Source organism: Schistocerca nitens, unplaced genomic scaffold (genome assembly GCF_023898315.1).
Source record: "Schistocerca nitens isolate TAMUIC-IGC-003100 unplaced genomic scaffold, iqSchNite1.1 HiC_scaffold_528, whole genome shotgun sequence".
Lineage (NCBI taxonomy): Eukaryota > Metazoa > Arthropoda > Insecta > Orthoptera > Acrididae > Schistocerca > Schistocerca nitens.
Window position 1 is genome coordinate 328,832 of NW_026046061.1, and position 23,621 is coordinate 352,452.

The following is a 23,621-nucleotide window of genomic DNA, read 5'->3' on the forward strand; positions in this document are numbered from 1 at the left end:
TTCAATTATCTCAACTGGACACAGGCACAACAACACAAAGCTTTCATACTACAGAACTATTTTACACAGTATTTACACAATACAAAATTAAAAACACCAAAAATGAAATTACATGATGAATCAAGAAAGAAGATTTCCAAACATGAAGAGAGAAGATGCACTTCCACAAACAACGACTCCAACAACACAAACAAACATCCTAATACATCTCAGTACACTGACATAAAACATGCAATGGAGGATATGTGATAGTCATTGAGACCTACAAAGCCATTAGCTGCATCTTAAAATTGATACATATTAGCTGATGACACCTAACACAAATGGTTCTCTAAATGAACGAACTTGAATTTATCTCGAGAGTAATTGACATATGCAATTGCGTCCTGCGTGAATACAGTAAATAACTGAAATAGATGAAAAGATTATACCAAAAAAACATGACTAATGTAGTGCACTATATGCTAAGAACATGGATGGATTAAAGTATCGGACACCTCGGCATTGAAACGGATAACCACTTATGATGTATACAATTCTGGCATGTATTAGTTATAAATGAAAATGGGAAAAAACCTAATAAACCTAAACATCTGAATTCCTATTATGTCAGTATAGAAGTGTGAGAGAAAACTCTCTATGTGTAAAAAAACATTGTTACCATGTTTCCAGAAACAAATGTGAAAGCTGTTAACTATCGACAAAGTTCAGTGACAGAATAAATCCAAGTCTAAATCTCCAGATACATATAGAACTCTATGTACGATGTAAAAATGGCACAACCATCTATACCACATATCCTCCATACATACTCGTATATTTCTCTACAGGTAACTGTAATACAACACCTTTTCAACACTCACACTCCACATATCAAACCATTTACATTAAAACTACACGAAGAATGAAGAAAGAAGATTTTGTCTCATGAAGAAAACTGTCTCTACAAAACACTATATAAGCTACACAACAAACCCACTCACACAAACAGATCAGAACACAACTTTACATCACCCTACATATGAAACTATAAACCCAACTACACTCATTTTACATACTTCTCAGACAAATGAGATGTAGAATCAAGAGAGAAGAGAACCACACATGAAGATTTATGTCTCCGAAATACAACATTAATACAATTCATCAAACACACTTCAATTATCTCAACTGGACACAGGCACAACAACACAAAGCATTCATACTACAGAACTATTTTACACAGTATTTACACAATACAAAATTAAAAACACCAAAAATGAAATTACATGATGAGTCCAGAAAGAAGATTTCCAAACATGAAGAGAGAAGATGACTTCCACAAACAACGACTCTAACAACACAAACAAACTTCCTAATACATTTCAGTACACTGACATAAAACATGCAATGGAGGATAAGTGACGGTCATTGAGACCTACAAAGCCATTAGCTGCATCTTAAAATTGATAGATATTAGGTGAAGACACCTAACACAAATGGTTCTCTATAAGAACGAACTGGAATTTATCTCGAGAGTAATTGACATATGCAATTGCGTACTGTGATGAATACAGTAAATAACTGAAAGAGATGAAAACATATTACCATAAAAACATGACTATTGTAGCACACTATATGCTAAGTACATGGATGGATTAAAGTATCGGACACCTCGGCATTGAAACGGATTACCATTTATGATGTATACAATTCTGGCATGTATTAGTTACAAATGAAAATGGGAAAAACCTAATAAACCCAACATCTGAATTCCTATTATGCCAGTATCCAAGTGTGGCAGAAAGCTCTCTATGTGTAAAAAAACATTGCTACCATGTTTCCAGAAACAAATGTGCAAGCTGTTAATTATCGACAAAGATCAATGACAGAATAAATCCAAGTCTAAATCTCCAGATACATATAGAACTCTATGTACAATGTAAAAATGGCACAACCATCTATACCACATATCCTCCGTACATACTCGAATATTTTTCTAGAGATAACTATAATACAACACCTTTTCAACACTCATACTCCACATATCAAACCATTTACATTAACACTACATGAAGAATGAGGAAAGAAGATTTTGTCTCATGGAGATATATGTCGTGACAAAACACTATATATGGTACACAACAAACCCACTCACACAAACAGATCAGAACACAACATTACATCACTCTACATATGAAACTATAAACCCAATTACACACATTTTACATACTTCTCAGACAAATGACATGAAGAATCAAGAGAGAAGAGAACCACACATGAAAAATATGTCTCCGAAATACAACATTAACACTATTCATCAAAGACACTTCAAGTATCTCAACTGGACACAGACACGACAACACAATGAATTCATACAACAGATCTCTCGTACACAGTATTTACACAATACAAAATTAAAAACACCAAAAATGAAATTACATGATGAATCAAGAAAGAAGATTTCCAAACATGAAGAGAGAAGATGAACTTCCACAAACAACGACTCTAACAACACAAACAAACTTCCTAATACATTTCAGTACACTGACATAAAACATGCAATGGAGGATAAGTGACGGTCATTGAGACCTACAAAGCCATTAGCTGCATCTTAAAATTGATACATATTAGGTGATGCCACCTAACACAAATGGTTCTCTAAATGAACGAACTTGAATTTATCTTGAGAGTAATTGACATATGCAATTGCGTACTGCAAGAATACAGTAAATAACTGAAATAGATGAAAAGATAATACCAAAAAAACATGACCATTGTAGCGCACTATATGCTAAGTACATGGAAGGATTAAAGTATCGGACACCTCGGCATTGAAACGGATTACCACTTATGATGTATACACTTCTGGCATGTATTAGTTACATTTGAAAATGGGAAAAAACCTAATAAACCTAAACATCTGAATTCCTATTATGTCAGTATACAAGTGTGACAGAAAACTCTCTATGTGTAAAAAAACATTTTTACCAAGTTTCCAGAAACAAATGTGCAAGCTGTTAACTATCGACAAAGTTCAATGACAGAATAAATCCAAGTCTAAATCTCCAGATACATATAGAACTCTAAGTACGATGTAAAAATGGCAGAACCATCTATACCACATATCCTCCATACATACTCGTATATTTCTCTACAGATACCTGTATTACAACACCTTTTAAACATTCACAATCCACACATCAAACCATTTGCACTAACACTAAATGAAGAAAGAAGATTTTGTCTCATGAAGAAAACTGTCTCTACAAAACAACAAACCCAATCACACAAACAGATCAGAACACAACTTTACATCACTCTACATATGATACTATAAAACCCAATTACACTCATTTTACATTCTTCTCAGACAAATGACATGAAGAATCAAGAGAGAAGAGAACCACACATGAAGAAATATGTCTCCAAAATACAACATTAATACAATTCATCAAACACACTTCAATTATCTCAACTGGACACAGGCACAGCAACACAAAGCATTCATACTACAGAACTACTTTACACACTATTTACACAATACATAATTAAAAACACCAAAAATGAAATTACATGAAGAATCAAGAAAAAAGTTTTCCAAACATGAAGAGAGAAGATTAACTTCCTCACACGTCTCTAAACAACACAAACAAACTTCCTAATACATTTCAGTACACTGACATAAAACATGCAATGGAGGATATGTGACGGTCACTGAGACCCACAAAGCCATTAGCTGCATCTTAAAATTGATACATATTAGGTTTTGACACCTAACACAAATGGTTCTCTAAAAGAACGAACTTGAATTTATCTCGAGAGTAGTTGAAATATGCAATTTCGTACTGTGATGAATACAGTAAATAACTGAAAGAGATGAAAAGATATTACCAAAAAAACATGACTAATGTAGTGCACTATATGCTAAGTACATGGATGGATTAAAGTATCGGACACCTCGGCATTGAAATGAATTACCACTGATGATGTATACAATTCTCGCATGTATTAGTTATAAATGAAAATGGGACCTAACCTAATAAACCTAGACATCTGAATTCCTATTATGTCAGTATACAAGTGTGACAGAAAACTCACGATGTGTAAAAAATACATTGTTACCATGTTTCCAGAAACAAATGTGCAAGCTATTAATTATCGACAAAGTTCAATGAAAGAAAAAAATCCAAGTCTATATCTCCAGATACATTTAGAACTCTATGTACAATGTAAAAATGGCAGAATCATCTATACCACATATCCTCCATACATACTCGTATATTTCTCTACAAGTAACTGTAATACAACACCTTTTCAACACTCACACTCCACATATCAAACCATTTACAAGAACACTACATGAAGAATGAAGAAGGAAGATTTTGTCTCATGGAGATATATGTCTCTGCAAAACACTATATAAGCTACACAACAAACCCACTCACACAAACAGATCAGAACACAACTTTACATCACTCTACATATGAAATTATAAACCCAATGACACTCTTTTTACATACTTTTCAGACAAATGACATGAAGAATCAAGAGCGAAGAGAACCACACATGAAGAAATATGTCTCCGAAATACAACATTAATACAATTCATCAAACACACTTCAATTATCTCAACTGGACACAGGCACAACAACACAAAGCATTCATACTACAGAACTATTTTACACACTATTTACACAATACAAAATTGAGAACACAAAAAATGAAATTACATGAAGAATCAAGAAAAAAGTTTTCCAAACATGAAGAGAGAAGATTAACTTCCTCAAACGACTCTAAACAACACAAACAAACTTCCTAATACATTTCAGTACTCTGACATAAAACATGCAATGGAGGATATGTGACGGTCACTGAGACCCACAAAGCCATTAGCTGCATCTTAAAATTGATACATATTAGGTGATGACACCTAACACAAATGGTTCTCTAAAAGAACGAACTTGAATTTATCTCGGGAGTAATTGAAATATGCAATTGCGTACTGTGATGAATACAGTAAATAACTGAAAGAAATGAAAAGATATTACCAAAAAAACATGACTAATGTAGTGCACTATATGCTAAGTACATGGATGGATTAAAGTATCGGACACCTCGGCATTGAAATGGATTACCACTTATGATGTATATAATTCTCGCATGTATTAGTTATAAATGAAAATGGGACAAAACCTAATAAACCTAAACATCTGAATTCCTATTATGTCAGTACACAAGTGTGACAGAAAACTCTCGATGTGTAAAAAATACATTGTTACCATGTTCCAGAAACAAATGTGCAAGCTATTAATTATCGACAAAGTTCAATGAAAGAATAAATCCAAGTCTAAATCTCCAGATACATATAGAACTCTATGTACAATGTAAAAATGGCAGAATCATCTATACCAGATATCCTCCATACATACTCGTATATTTCTCTACAGGTAACTGTAATACAACACCTTTTCAACACTCACACTCCACATATCAAACCATTTACACTAACACTACATGAAGAATGAAGAAAGAAGATTTTGCCTCATGGAGATATATGTCTCTACAAAACACTATATAAGCTACACAACAAACCCACTCACACAAACAGATCAGAACACAACTTTACATCACTCTACATTGTTGTTGTGGTCTTCAGTCCTGAGACTGGTTAATCATACAGTAAAGCTGCATGCCCTCGGGAAAAATTATGGCCGTAGTTTCCCCTTGCTACATATGAAACTATAAACGCAATTACACTCATTTTACATACTTCTCCGACAAATGACATGAAGAATCAAGAGAGAAGAGAACCACACATGAAGAAATATGTCTCCGAAATACAACATTAATACAATTCATCAAACACACTTCAATTATCTCAACTGGACACAGGCACAGCAACACAAAGCATTCATACTACAGAACTATTTTACACACTATTTAAACAATACATAATTAAAAACACAAAAAATGAAATTACATGATGAATCAAGAAAGAAGATTTCCAAACATGAAGAGAGAAGATGAACTTCCACAAACAACGACTCTAACAACACAAACAAACTTCCTAATACAGTTCAGTACTCTGACATAAAACATGCAATGGAGGATATGTGACGGTCATCGAGACCTACAAAGCCATTAGCTGCATCTTAAAATTGATACATATTAGGTGATGACACCTAACACAAATGGTTCTCTTAAAGAACGAACTTGAATTTATTTCGAGAGTAATTGACATATGCAATTGCGTACTGTGATGAATACAGTAAATAACTGAAAGAGATGAAAAGATATTACCAAAAAAACATGACTAATGTAGTGCACTATATGCTAAGAACATGGATGGATTAAAGTATCGGACACCTCGGCATTGAAACGGATTACCACATATGATGTATACAATTCTGGCATGTATTAGTTACAAATGAAAATGGGAAAAAACCTAATAAACCTAAACATCTGAATTCCTATTATGTCAGTATACAAGTGTGACAGAAAACTCTCTATGTGTAAAAAAACATTGTTACCAAGTTTCCAGAAACAAATGTGCAAGCTGTTAACTATCGACAAAGTTCAATGACAGAATAAATCCAAGTCTAAATCTCCAGATACATATAGAACTCTATGTACGATGTAAAAATGGCACAACCATCTATACCACATATCCTACATACATACTCGTATATTTCTCTACAGGTAACTGTAATACAACACCTTTTCAACACTCACACTCCACATATCAAACCATTTACACTAACACTACATGAAGAATGAAGAAAGAAGATTTTGTCTCATGGAGATATATGTCTCTACAAAACACTATATAAGCTACACAACAAACCCACTCACACAAACAGATCAGAACACAACTTTACATCACTCTACATATGAAACTATAAACCCAACTACACTCATTTTACATACTTTTCAGACAAATGACATGAAGAATCAAGAGAGAAGAGAACCCCACATGAAGAAATATGTCTCAGAAATACAACATTAATACAATTCATCAAACACACTTCAATTATCTCAACTGGACACAGGCACAACAACACAAAGCTTTCATGCTACAGAACTATTTTACACAGTATTTACACAATACAAAATTAAAAACACCAAAAATGAAATTACATGATGAATCAAGAAAGAAGATTTCCAAACATGTAGAGAGAAGATGCACTTCCACAAACAACGACTCCACAACACAAACAAACATCCTAATACATTTCAGTACACTGACATAAAACATGCAATGGAGGATATGTGATAGTCATTGAGGCCTACAAAGCCATTAGCTGCATCTTAAAATTGATACATATTAGCTGATGACACCTAACACAAATGGTTCTCTAAATGAACGAACTTGAATTTATCTCGAGAGTAATTGACATATGCAATTGCGTACTGCGTGAATACAGTAAATAACTGAAATAGATGAAAAGATTATACCAAAAAAACATGACTAATGTAGTGCACTATATGCTAAGAACATGGATGGATTAAAGTATCGGACACCTCGGCATTGAAACGGATAACCACTTATGATGTATACAATTCTGGCATGTATTAGTTATAAATGAAAATGGGAAAAAACCTAATAAACCTAAACATCTGAATTCCTATTATGTCAGTATAGAAGTGTGAGAGAAAACTCTCTATGTGTAAAAAAACATTGTTACCATGTTTCCAGAAACAAATGTGAAAGCTGTTAACTATCGACAAAGTTCAGTGACAGAATAAATCCAAGTCTAAATCTCCAGATACATATAGAACTCTATGTACGATGTAAAAATGGCACAACCATCTATACCACATATCCTCCATACATACTCGTATATTTCTCTACAGGTAACTGTAATACAACACCTTTTCAACACTCACACTCCACATATCAAACCATTTACATTAACACTACACGAAGAATGAAGAAAGAAGATTTTGTCTCATGAAGAAAACTGTCTCTACAAAACACTATATAAGCTACACAACAAACCCACTCACACAAACAGATCAGAACACAACTTTACATCACCCTACATATGAAACTATAAACCCAACTACACTCATTTTACATACTTCTCAGACAAATGAGATGTAGAATCAAGAGAGAAGAGAACCACACATGAAGATTTATGTCTCCGAAATACAACATTAATACAATTCATCAAACACACTTCAATTATCTCAACTGGACACAGGCACAACAACACAAAGCATTCATACTACAGAACTATTTTACACAGTATTTACACAATACAAAATTAAAAACACCAAAAATGAAATTACATGATGAGTCCAGAAAGAAGATTTCCAAACATGAAGAGAGAAGATGACTTCCACAAACAACGACTCTAACAACACAAACAAACTTCCTAATACATTTCAGTACACTGACATAAAACATGCAATGGAGGATAAGTGACGGTCATTGAGACCTACAAAGCCATTAGCTGCATCTTAAAATTGATAGATATTAGGTGAAGACACCTAACACAAATGGTTCTCTATAAGAACGAACTGGAATTTATCTCGAGAGTAATTGACATATGCAATTGCGTACTGTGATGAATACAGTAAATAACTGAAAGAGATGAAAACATATTACCATAAAAACATGACTATTGTAGCACACTATATGCTAAGTACATGGATGGATTAAAGTATCGGACACCTCGGCATTGAAACGGATTACCATTTATGATGTATACAATTCTGGCATGTATTAGTTACAAATGAAAATGGGAAAAACCTAATAAACCCAACATCTGAATTCCTATTATGCCAGTATCCAAGTGTGGCAGAAAGCTCTCTATGTGTAAAAAAACATTGCTACCATGTTTCCAGAAACAAATGTGCAAGCTGTTAATTATCGACAAAGATCAATGACAGAATAAATCCAAGTCTAAATCTCCAGATACATATAGAACTCTATGTACAATGTAAAAATGGCACAACCATCTATACCACATATCCTCCGTACATACTCGAATATTTTTCTAGAGATAACTATAATACAACACCTTTTCAACACTCATACTCCACATATCAAACCATTTACATTAACACTACATGAAGAATGAGGAAAGAAGATTTTGTCTCATGGAGATATATGTCGTGACAAAACACTATATATGGTACACAACAAACCCACTCACACAAACAGATCAGAACACAACTTTACATCACTCTACATATGATACTATAAAACCCAATTACACTCATTTTACATTCTTCTCAGACAAATGACATGAAGAATCAAGAGAGAAGAGAACCACACATGAAGAAATATGTCTCCGAAATACAACATTAATACAATTCATCAAACACACTTCAATTATCTCAACTGGACACAGGCACAACAACACAAAGCATTCATACTACAGAACTATTTTACACACTATTTACACAATACAAAATTGAGAACACAAAAAATGAAATTACATGAAGAATCAAGAAAAAAGTTTTCCAAACATGAAGAGAGAAGATTAACTTCCTCAAACGACTCTAAACAACACAAACAAACTTCCTAATACATTTCAGTACTCTGACATAAAACATGCAATGGAGGATATGTGACGGTCACTGAGACCCACAAAGCCATTAGCTGCATCTTAAAATTGATACATATTAGGTGATGACACCTAACACAAATGGTTCTCTAAAAGAACGAACTTGAATTTATCTCGGGAGTAATTGAAATATGCAATTGCGTACTGTGATGAATACAGTAAATAACTGAAAGAAATGAAAAGATATTACCAAAAAAACATGACTAATGTAGTGCACTATATGCTAAGTACATGGATGGATTAAAGTATCGGACACCTTGGCATTGAAATGGATTACCACTTATGATGTATATAATTCTCGCATGTATTAGTTATAAATGAAAATGGGACAAAACCTAATAAACCTAAACATCTGAATTCCTATTATGTCAGTACACAAGTGTGACAGAAAACTCTCGATGTGTAAAAAATACATTGTTACCATGTTCCAGAAACAAATGTGCAAGCAATTAATTATCGACAAAGTTCAATGAAAGAATAAATCCAAGTCTAAATCTCCAGATACATATAGAACTCTATGTACAATGTAAAAATGGCAGAATCATCTATACCAGATATCCTCCATACATACTCGTATATTTCTCTACAGGTAACTGTAATACAACACCTTTTCAACACTCACACTCCACATATCAAACCATTTACACTAACACTACATGAAGAATGAAGAAAGAAGATTTTGCCTCACGGAGATATATGTCTCTACAAAACACTATATAAGCTACACAACAAACCCACTCACACAAACAGATCAGAACACAACTTTACATCACTCTACATTGTTGTTGTGGTCTTCAGTCCTGAGACTGGTTAATCATACAGTAAAGCTGCATGCCCTCGGGAAAAATTATGGCCGTAGTTTCCCCTTGCTACATATGAAACTATAAACGCAATTACACTCATTTTACATACTTCTCCGACAAATGACATGAAGAATCAAGAGAGAAGAGAACCACACATGAAGAAATATGTCTCCGAAATACAACATTAATACAATTCATCAAACACACTTCAATTATCTCAACTGGACACAGGCACAGCAACACAAAGCATTCATACTACAGAACTATTTTACACACTATTTAAACAATACATAATTAAAAACACAAAAAATGAAATTACATGATGAATCAAGAAAGAAGATTTCCAAACATGAAGAGAGAAGATGAACTTCCAAAAACAACGACTCTAACAACACAAACAAACTTCCTAATACAGTTCAGTACTCTGACATAAAACATGCAATGGAGGATATGTGACGGTCATTGAGACCTACAAAGCCATTAGCTGCATCTTAAAATTGATACATATTAGGTGATGACACCTAACACAAATGGTTCTCTTAAAGAACGAACTTGAATTTATTTCGAGAGTAATTGACATATGCAATTGCGTACTGTGATGAATACAGTAAATAACTGAAAGAGATGAAAAGATATTACCAAAAAAACATGACTAATGTAGTGCACTATATGCTAAGAACATGGATGGATTAAAGTATCGGACACCTCGGCATTGAAACGGATTACCACATATGATGTATACAATTCTGGCATGTATTAGTTACAAATGAAAATGGGAAAAAACCTAATAAACCTAAACATCTGAATTCCTATTATGTCAGTATACAAGTGTGACAGAAAACTCTCTATGTGTAAAAAAACATTGTTACCAAGTTTCCAGAAACAAATGTGCAAGCTGTTAACTATCGACAAAGTTCAATGACAGAATAAATCCAAGTCTAAATCTCCAGATACATATAGAACTCTATGTACGATGTAAAAATGGCACAACCATCTATACCACATAACCTACATACATACTCGTATATTTCTCTACAGGTAACTGTAATACAACACCTTTTCAACACTCACACTCCACATATCAAACCATTTACACTAACACTACATGAAGAATGAAGAAAGAAGATTTTGTCTCATGAAGAAAACTGTCTCTACAAAACACTATATATGCTACACAACAAACCCACTCACACAAACATATCACAATACAACTTTACATCACTCTACATATGAAACTATAAACCCAATTACACTCATTTTACATACTTCTCAGACAAATGACATGAACAATCAAGAGAGAAGAGAACCCCACATGAAGATATATGTCTCCGAAATACAACATTAATACAATTCATCAAACACACTTCAATTATCTCAACTGGACACAGGCACAGCAACACAAAGCATTCATACAACAGAACTATTTTACACACTATTTACGCAATACAAAATTAAAGACACAAAAAATGAAATTACATGATGAATCAAGAAAGAAGATTTCCAAACATGAAGAGAGAAGATTAACTTCCTCAAACGACTCTAAACAACACAAACAAACTTCCTAATACATTTCAGTACACTGACATAAAACATGCATTGGAGGATATGTGACGGTCACTGAGACCTACAAAGCCATTAGCTGCATCTTAAAATTGATACATATTAGCTGATGACACCTAACACAAATGGTTCTCTAAATGAACGAACTTGAATTTATCTCGAGAGTAATTGACATATGCAATTGCGTCCTGCGTGAATACAGTAAATAACTGAAATAGATGAAAAGATTATACCAAAAAAACATGACTAATGTAGTGCACTATATGCTAAGAAAATGGATGGATTAAAGTATCGGACACCTCGGCATTGAAACGGATAACCACTTATGATGTATACAATTCTGGCATGTATTAGTTATAAATGAAAATGGGAAAAAACCTAATAAACCTAAACATCTGAATTCCTATTATGTCAGTATAGAAGTGTGAGAGAAAACTCTCTATGTGTAAAAAAACATTGTTACCATGTTTCCAGAAACAAATGTGAAAGCTGTTAACTATCGACAAAGTTCAGTGACAGAATAAATCCAAGTCTAAATCTCCAGATACATATAGAACTCTATGTACGATGTAAAAATGGCACAACCATCTATACCACATATCCTCCATACATACTCGTATATTTCTCTACAGGTAACTGTAATACAACACCTTTTCAATACTCACACTCCACATATCAAACCATTTACATTAACACTACACGAAGAATGAAGAAAGAAGATTTTGTCTCATGAAGAAAACTGTCTCTACAAAACACTATATAAGCTACACAACAAACCCACTCACACAAACAGATCAGAACACAACTTTACATCACCCTACATATGAAACTATAAACCCAACTACACTCATTTTACATACTTCTCAGACAAATGAGATGTAGAATCAAGAGAGAAGAGAACCACACATGAAGATTTATGTCTCCGAAATACAACATTAATACAATTCATCAAACACACTTCAATTATCTCAACTGGACACAGGCACAACAACACAAAGCATTCATACTACAGAACTATTTTACACAGTATTTACACAATACAAAATTAAAAACACCAAAAATGAAATTACATGATGAGTCCAGAAAGAAGATTTCCAAACATGAAGAGAGAAGATGACTTCCACAAACAACGACTCTAACAACACAAACAAACTTCCTAATACATTTCAGTACACTGACATAAAACATGCAATGGAGGATAAGTGACGGTCATTGAGACCTACAAAGCCATTAGCTGCATCTTAAAATTGATAGATATTAGGTGAAGACACCTAACACAAATGGTTCTCTATAAGAACGAACTGGAATTTATCTCGAGAGTAATTGACATATGCAATTGCGTACTGTGATGAATACAGTAAATAACTGAAAGAGATGAAAACATATTACCATAAAAACATGACTATTGTAGCACACTATATGCTAAGTACATGGATGGATTAAAGTATCGGACACCTCGGCATTGAAACGGATTACCATTTATGATGTATACAATTCTGGCATGTATTAGTTACAAATGAAAATGGGAAAAACCTAATAAACCCAACATCTGAATTCCTATTATGCCAGTATCCAAGTGTGGCAGAAAGCTCTCTATGTGTAAAAAAACATTGCTACCATGTTTCCAGAAACAAATGTGCAAGCTGTTAATTATCGACAAAGATCAATGACAGAATAAATCCAAGTCTAAATCTCCAGATACATATAGAACTCTATGTACAATGTAAAAATGGCACAACCATCTATACCACATATCCTCCGTACATACTCGAATATTTTTTCTAGAGATAACTATAATACAACACCTTTTCAACACTCATACTCCACATATCAAACCATTTACATTAACACTACATGAAGAATGAGGAAAGAAGATTTTGTCTCATGGAGATATATGTCGTGACAAAACACTATATATGGTACACAACAAACCCACTCACACAAACAGATCAGAACACAACATTACATCACTCTACATATGAAACTATAAACCCAATTACACACATTTTACATACTTCTCAGACAAATGACATGAAGAATCAAGAGAGAAGAGAACCACACATGAAAAATATGTCTCCGAAATACAACATTAACACTATTCATCAAAGACACTTCAAGTATCTCAACTGGACACAGACACGACAACACAATGAATTCATACAACAGATCTCTCGTACACAGTATTTACACAATACAAAATTAAAAACACCAAAAATGAAATTACATGATGAATCAAGAAAGAAGATTTCCAAACATGAAGAGAGAAGATGAACTTCCACAAACAACGACTCTAACAACACAAACAAACTTCCTAATACATTTCAGTACACTGACATAAAACATGCAATGGAGGATAAGTGACGGTCATTGAGACCTACAAAGCCATTAGCTGCATCTTAAAATTGATACATATTAGGTGATGCCACCTAACACAAATGGTTCTCTAAATGAACGAACTTGAATTTATCTCGAGAGTAATTGACATATGCAATTGCGTCCTGCGTGAATACAGTAAATAACTGAAATAGATGAAAAGATTATACCAAAAAAACATGACTAATGTAGTGCACTATATGCTAAGAAAATGGATGGATTAAAGTATCGGACACCTCGGCATTGAAACGGATAACCACTTATGATGTATACAATTCTGGCATGTATTAGTTATAAATGAAAATGGGAAAAAACCTAATAAACCTAAACATCTGAATTCCTATTATGTCAGTATAGAAGTGTGAGAGAAAACTCTCTATGTGTAAAAAAACATTGTTACCATGTTTCCAGAAACAAATGTGAAAGCTGTTAACTATCGACAAAGTTCAGTGACAGAATAAATCCAAGTCTAAATCTCCAGATACATATAGAACTCTATGTACGATGTAAAAATGGCACAACCATCTATACCACATATCCTCCATACATACTCGTATATTTCTCTACAGGTAACTGTAATACAACACCTTTTCAACACTCACACTCCACATATCAAACCATTTACATTAACACTACACGAAGAATGAAGAAAGAAGATTTTGTCTCATGAAGAAAACTGTCTCTACAAAACACTATATAAGCTACACAACAAACCCACTCACACAAACAGATCAGAACACAACTTTACATCACCCTACATATGAAACTATAAACCCAACTACACTCATTTTACATACTTCTCAGACAAATGAGATGTAGAATCAAGAGAGAAGAGAACCACACATGAAGATTTATGTCTCCGAAATACAACATTAATACAATTCATCAAACACACTTCAATTATCTCAACTGGACACAGGCACAACAACACAAAGCATTCATACTACAGAACTATTTTACACAGTATTTACACAATACAAAATTAAAAACACCAAAAATGAAATTACATGATGAGTCCAGAAAGAAGATTTCCAAACATGAAGAGAGAAGATGACTTCCACAAACAACGACTCTAACAACACAAACAAACTTCCTAATACATTTCAGTACACTGACATAAAACATGCAATGGAGGATAAGTGACGGTCATTGAGACCTACAAAGCCATTAGCTGCATCTTAAAATTGATAGATATTAGGTGAAGACACCTAACACAAATGGTTCTCTATAAGAACGAACTGGAATTTATCTCGAGAGTAATTGACATATGCAATTGCGTACTGTGATGAATACAGTAAATAACTGAAAGAGATGAAAACATATTACCATAAAAACATGACTATTGTAGCACACTATATGCTAAGTACATGGATGGATTAAAGTATCGGACACCTCGGCATTGAAACGGATTACCATTTATGATGTATACAATTCTGGCATGTATTAGTTACAAATGAAAATGGGAAAAACCTAATAAACCCAACATCTGAATTCCTATTATGCCAGTATCCAAGTGTGGCAGAAAGCTCTCTATGTGTAAAAAAACATTGCTACCATGTTTCCAGAAACAAATGTGCAAGCTGTTAATTATCGACAAAGATCAATGACAGAATAAATCCAAGTCTAAATCTCCAGATACATATAGAACTCTATGTACAATGTAAAAATGGCACAACCATCTATACCACATATCCTCCGTACATACTCGAATATTTTTCTAGAGATAACTATAATACAACACCTTTTCAACACTCATACTCCACATATCAAACCATTTACATTAACACTACATGAAGAATGAGGAAAGAAGATTTTGTCTCATGGAGATATATGTCGTGACAAAACACTATATATGGTACACAACAAACCCACTCACACAAACAGATCAGAACACAACATTACATCACTCTACATATGAAACTATAAACCCAATTACACACATTTTACATACTTCTCAGACAAATGACATGAAGAATCAAGAGAGAAGAGAACCACACATGAAAAATATGTCTCCGAAATACAACATTAACACTATTCATCAAAGACACTTCAAGTATCTCAACTGGACACAGACACGACAACACAATGAATTCATACAACAGATCTCTCGTACACAGTATTTACACAATACAAAATTAAAAACACCAAAAATGAAATTACATGATGAATCAAGAAAGAAGATTTCCAAACATGAAGAGAGAAGATGAACTTCCACAAACAACGACTCTAACAACACAAACAAACTTCCTAATACATTTCAGTACACTGACATAAAACATGCAATGGAGGATAAGTGACGGTCATTGAGACCTACAAAGCCATTAGCTGCATCTTAAAATTGATACATATTAGGTGATGCCACCTAACACAAATGGTTCTCTAAATGAACGAACTTGAATTTATCTTGAGAGTAATTGACATATGCAATTGCGTACTGCAAGAATACAGTAAATAACTGAAATAGATGAAAAGATAATACCAAAAAAACATGACCATTGTAGCGCACTATATGCTAAGTACATGGAAGGATTAAAGTATCGGACACCTCGGCATTGAAACGGATTACCACTTATGATGTATACACTTCTGGCATGTATTAGTTACATTTGAAAATGGGAAAAAACCTAATAAACCTAAACATCTGAATTCCTATTATGTCAGTATACAAGTGTGACAGAAAACTCTCTATGTGTAAAAAAACATTTTTACCAAGTTTCCAGAAACAAATGTGCAAGCTGTTAACTATCGACAAAGTTCAATGACAGAATAAATCCAAGTCTAAATCTCCAGATACATATAGAACTCTAAGTACGATGTAAAAATGGCAGAACCATCTATACCACATATCCTCCATACATACTCGTATATTTCTCTACAGATACCTGTATTACAACACCTTTTAAACATTCACAATCCACACATCAAACCATTTGCACTAACACTAAATGAAGAAAGAAGATTTTGTCTCATGAAGAAAACTATCTCTACAAAACAACAAACCCAATCACACAAACAGATCAGAACACAACTTTACATCACTCTACATATGAAATTATAAACCCAATGACACTCTTTTTACATACTTTTCAGACAAATGACATGAAGAATCAAGAGCGAAGAGAACCACACATGAAGAAATATGTCTCCGAAATACAACATTAATACAATTCATCAAACACACTTCAATTATCTCAACTGGACACAGGCACAACAACACAAAGCATTCATACTACAGAACTATTTTACACACTATTTACACAATACAAAATTGAGAACACAAAAAATGAAATTACATGAAGAATCAAGAAAAAAGTTTTCCAAACATGAAGAGAGAAGATTAACTTCCTCAAACGACTCTAAACAACACAAACAAACTTCCTAATACATTTCAGTACTCTGACATAAAACATGCAATGGAGGATATGTGACGGTCACTGAGACCCACAAAGCCATTAGCTGCATCTTAAAATTGATACATATTAGGTGATGACACCTAACACAAATGGTTCTCTAAAAGAACGAACTTGAATTTATCTCGAGAGTAATTGAAATATGCAATTGCGTACTGTGATGAATACAGTAAATAACTGAAAGAAATGAAAAGATATTACCAAAAAAACATGACTAATGTAGTGCACTATATGCTAAGTACATGGATGGATTAAAGTATCGGACACCTCGGCATTGAAACGGATTACCACTTATAATGTATACAATTCTGGCATGTATTAGTTATAAATGAAAATGGGAAAAAACCTAATAAACCTAAACATCTGAATTCCTATTATGTCAGTATACAAGTGTGAGAGAAAACTCTCTATGTGTAAAAAATACATTCTTACCATGTTTCCAGAAACAAATGTGCAAGCTATTAATTATCGACAAAGTTCAATGAAAGAATAAATCCAAGTCTAAATCTCCAGATACATATAGAACTCTATGTACGATGAAAAAATGAAGAATCATCTATACCACATTTCCTCCATACATACTCGTATATTTCTCTACAGGTAACTGTAATACAACACCTTTTCAACACTCACACTCCACATATCAAACCATCTACACTAACACTACATGAAGAATGAAGAAAGAAGATTTTGTCTCATGGAGATATATGTCTCTACAAAACACTATATAAGCTACACAACAAACCCACACACACACAAACAGATCAGAACACAACTTTACATCACTCTACATATTATACTATAAACCCAATTACACTCATTTTACATACTTCTCAGACAAATGACATGAAGAATCAAGAGAGAAGAGAACCCCACATGAAGAAATATGTCTCCGAAATACAACATTAATACAATTCATCTAACACACTGCAAATATCTCAACTGGACACAGACTCAACAACACAAAGCATTCATACTACAGAACTATTTTACACACTATTTACACAATACAAATTTAAAAACACAAAATTGAAATTACACGATGAATCAAGAAAGAAGATTTCCAAACATGAAGAGAGAGGATGAACTTCCTCAAACAATGACTCTAAACAACACGAACAAACTTCCTAATACATTTCAGTACATTGACATAAAACATGCAAAGGAGGATATGTGACGGTCACTGAGACCTACAAAGCCATTAGCTGCATCTTAAAATTGATACATATTAGTTGATGACACCTAACACAAATGGTTCTCTACATGAACGAACTTGAATTTATCTCGAGAGTAATTGACATATGCAATTGCGTACTGTGATGAATACAGTAAATAACTGAAAGAGATGAAAAGATATTACCAAAAAAACATGACCATTGTAGCGCACTATATGCTAAGTACATGGATGGATTAAAGTATCGGACACCTCGGCATTGAAACGGATTACCACTTATAATGTATACAATTCTGGAATGTATTATTTACAAATGAAAATAGGAAAAAACCTAATAAACCTGAACATCTGAAATACTATTATGTCAGTATACAAGTGTGACAGAAAACTCTCTATGTGTAAAAAAACATTTTTACCATGTTTCCAGAAACAAATGTCGAAGCTGTTAACTATCGACAAAGTTCAATGACAGAATAAATGGAAGTCTACATCTCCAGATACATATTGAACTCTATGTACGATGTAAAAATGGCAGAATCATCTATACCACATATCCTCCATACATACTCGTATATTTCTCTACAGGTAACTGTAATACAACAACTTTTCAACACTCACACTCCACATATCAAACAATTTACACTAACACTACATGAAGAATGAAGAAAGAAGATTTTGTCTCATGAAGAAAACTGTCTCTACAAAACACTATATATGCTACACAACAAACCCACTCACACAAACATATCACAATACAACTTTACATCACTCTACATATGAAACTATAAACCCAATTACACTCATTTTACATACTTCTCAGACAAATGACATGAACAATCAAGAGAGAAGAGAACCCCACATGAAGATATATGTCTCCGAAATACAACATTAATACAATTCATCAAACACACTTCAATTATCTCAACTGGACACAGGCACAGCAACACAAAGCATTCATACAACAGAACTATTTTACACACTATTTACGCAATACAAAATTAAAGACACAAAAAATGAAATTACATGATGAATCAAGAAAGAAGATTTCCAAACATGAAGAGAGAAGATTAACTTCCTCAAACGACTCTAAACAACACAAACAAACTTCCTAATACATTTCAGTACACTGACATAAAACATGCATTGGAGGATATGTGACGGTCACTGAGACCTACAAAGCCATTAGCTGCATCTTAAAATTGATACATATTAGGTGATGACACCTAACACAAATGGTTCTCTAAATGAACGAACTTGAATTTATCTCGAGAGTAATTGACATATGCAATTGCGTACTGTGATGAATACAGTAAATAACTGAAAGAGATGAAACGATAATACCAAAATATCATGACTAATGTAGGGCACTATATGCTAAGTACATGGAAGGATTAAAGTATCGGACACCTCGGCATTGAATCGGATTACCACTTATGATGTATACAATTCTGGCATGTATTAGTTATAAATGAAAATGGGAAAAAACCAAATAAACGTGAACATCTGAAATACTATTATGTCAGTATACAAGTGTGACAGAAAACCCTCTATGTGTAAAAAAACATTGTTACCATGTTTCCAGAAACAAATGTCGAAGCTGTTAACTATCGACAAAGTTCAATGACAGAATAAATGGAAGTCTACATCTCCAGATACATATTGAACTCTATGTACGATGTAAAAATGGCAGAATCATCTATACCACATATCCTCCATACATACTCGTATATTTCTCTACAGGTAACTGTAATACAACAACTTTTCAACACTCACACTCCACATATCAAACCATTTACACTAACACTACATGAAGAGTGAAGAAAGAAGATTTTGTCTCATGGAATAATATGTCTCTACAAAACACTATATAAGCCACACAACAAACCCACTCACACAAACCGATCAGAACACAACTTTACATCACTCTACATATGATACTATAAACCCAATTACACTCATTTTACATACTTCCTAGACAAATGACATGAAGAATCAAGAGAGAAGAGAACCACACATGAAGAAATATGTCTCGGAAATACAACATTAATACAATTCATCAAACACACTTCAATTATCTCAACTGGACACAGGCACAGCAACACAAAGCATTCATACTACAGAACTATTTTACACACTATTTAAACAATACAAAATTAAAAACACCAAAAAAGAAATTACATGAAGAATCAAGAAAGAAGATTTCCAAACATGAAGAGAGAAGATTAACTTCCTCAAACGACTCTAAACAACACAAACAAACTTCCTAATACATTTCAGTACACTGACATAAAACATGCAATGGAGGATATGTGACGGTCACTGAGACCTACAAAGCCATTAGCTGCATCTTCAAATTGATACATATTAGGTGATGACACCTAACACAAATGGTTCTCTAAATGAACGAACTTGAGTTTATCTCGAGAGTAATTGACATATGCAATTGCGTACTGTGATGAATACAGTAACTAACTGAAAGAGATGAAAACATATTACCATAAAAACATGACTATTGCAGCACACTATATGCTAAGTACATGGATGGACTAAAGTATCGGACACCTCGGCATTGAAACGGATTACCATTTATGATGTATACAATTCTGGCATGTATTAGTTACAAATGAAAATGGGAAAAACCTAATAAACCTAAACATCTGAATTCCTATTATGTCAGTATACAAGTGTGACAGAAAACTCTCTATGTGTAAAAAAAAACATTGTTACCATCTTTCCAGAAACAAATTTGCAAGCTGCTAATTATCGACAAAGTTCAATGACAGAATAAATCCAAGTCTAAATCTCCAGATACATATAGAATTCTATGTATGATGTAAAAATGGCAGAATCATCTATACCACACATCCTCCATACATACTCGTATATTTCTCTACAGGTAACTGTAATACAACACCTTTTCAACACTCACACTCCACATATCAAACCATTTACACTAACAATACATGGAGAATGAAGAAAGAAGATTTTGTCTCATGGAGATATATGTCTCTAGAAAACACTATATAAGCTACACAACAAACCTACTCACACAAACAGATCAGAACACAACTTTACATCACTATACATATGAAACTATAAACCCAATTACACTCATTTTACATACTTCTTAGACAAATGACATGAAGAATCAAGAGAGAAGAGAACCACACATGAAGAAATATGTCTCCGAAACACAACATTAATACAATTCATCAAACACACTTCAATTATCTCAACTGGAAACAGGCACAACAACACAAAGCATTCATACAACAGAACTATTTTACACACTATTTACGCAATACAAAATTAAAGACACAAAAAATGAAATTACATGATGAATCAAGAAAGAAGATTTCCAAACAAGAAGAGAGAAGATTAACTTCCTCAAACGACTCTAAACAACACAAACAAACTTCCTAATACATTTCAGTACACTGACATAAAACATGCAATGGAGGATATGTGACGGTCACTGAGACCTACAAAGCCATTAGCTGCATCATATAATTGATACATATTAGTTGATGACACCTAACACAAATGGTTCTCTAAATGAACGAACTTGAATTTATCTCGAGAGTAATTGACCTATGCAATTGCGTACTGCGGGAATACAGTAAATAACTGAAATAGATGAAAAGATAATACCAAAATATCATGACTAATGTAGGGCACTATATGCTAAGTACATGGAAGGATTAAAGTATCGGACACCTCGGCATTGAATCGGATTACCACTTATGATGTATACAATTCTGGCATGTATTAGTTACAAATGAAAGTGGGAAAAAACCTAATAAACATATACATCTGAATTCCTGTTATGTCAGTATACAAGTGTGACAGAAAACTCTCTATGAGAAAAATAACATTGTTACCAAGTTTCCAGAAACAAATGTGCAAGCTGTTAACTATCGACAAAGTTCAATGACAGAATAAATCCAAGTCTAAATCTCTAGATACATATAGAACTCTATTCGCGATGTAAAAATGGCAGAATCATCTATACCACATATCCTCCATACATACTCGTATATTTCTCTACAGATAACTGTAATACAACAACTTTTCAACACTCACACTCCATATATCAAACCATTTACACTAACACTACATGAAGAATGAAGAAAGAAGATTTTGTCTCATGAAGAAAACTGTCTCTACAAAACACTATATATGCTACACAACAAACCCACTCACACAAACATATCAGAACACAACTTTACATCACTCTACATATGAAACTATAAACCCAATTACACTCATTTTACATACTTCTCAGACAAATGACATGAAGAATCAAGAGAGAAGAGAACCCCACATGAAGATATATGTCTCCGAAATACAACATTAATACAATTCATCAAACACACTTCAATTATCTCAACTGGACACAGGCACAACAACACAAAGCATTCATACAACAGAACTATTTTACACACTATTTACGCAATACAAAATTAAAGACACAAAAAATGAAATTACATGATGAATCAAGAAAGAAGATTTCCAAACATGAAGAGAGAAGATTAACTTCCTCAAATGACTCTAAACAACACAAACAAACTTCCTAATACATTTCAGTACACTGACATAAAACATGCATTGGAGGATATGTGACGGTCACTGAGACCTACAAAGCCATTAGCTGCATCTTAAAATTGATACATATTAGGTGATGACACCTAACACAAATGGTTCTCTAAATGAACGAACTTGAATTTATCTCGAGAGTAATTGA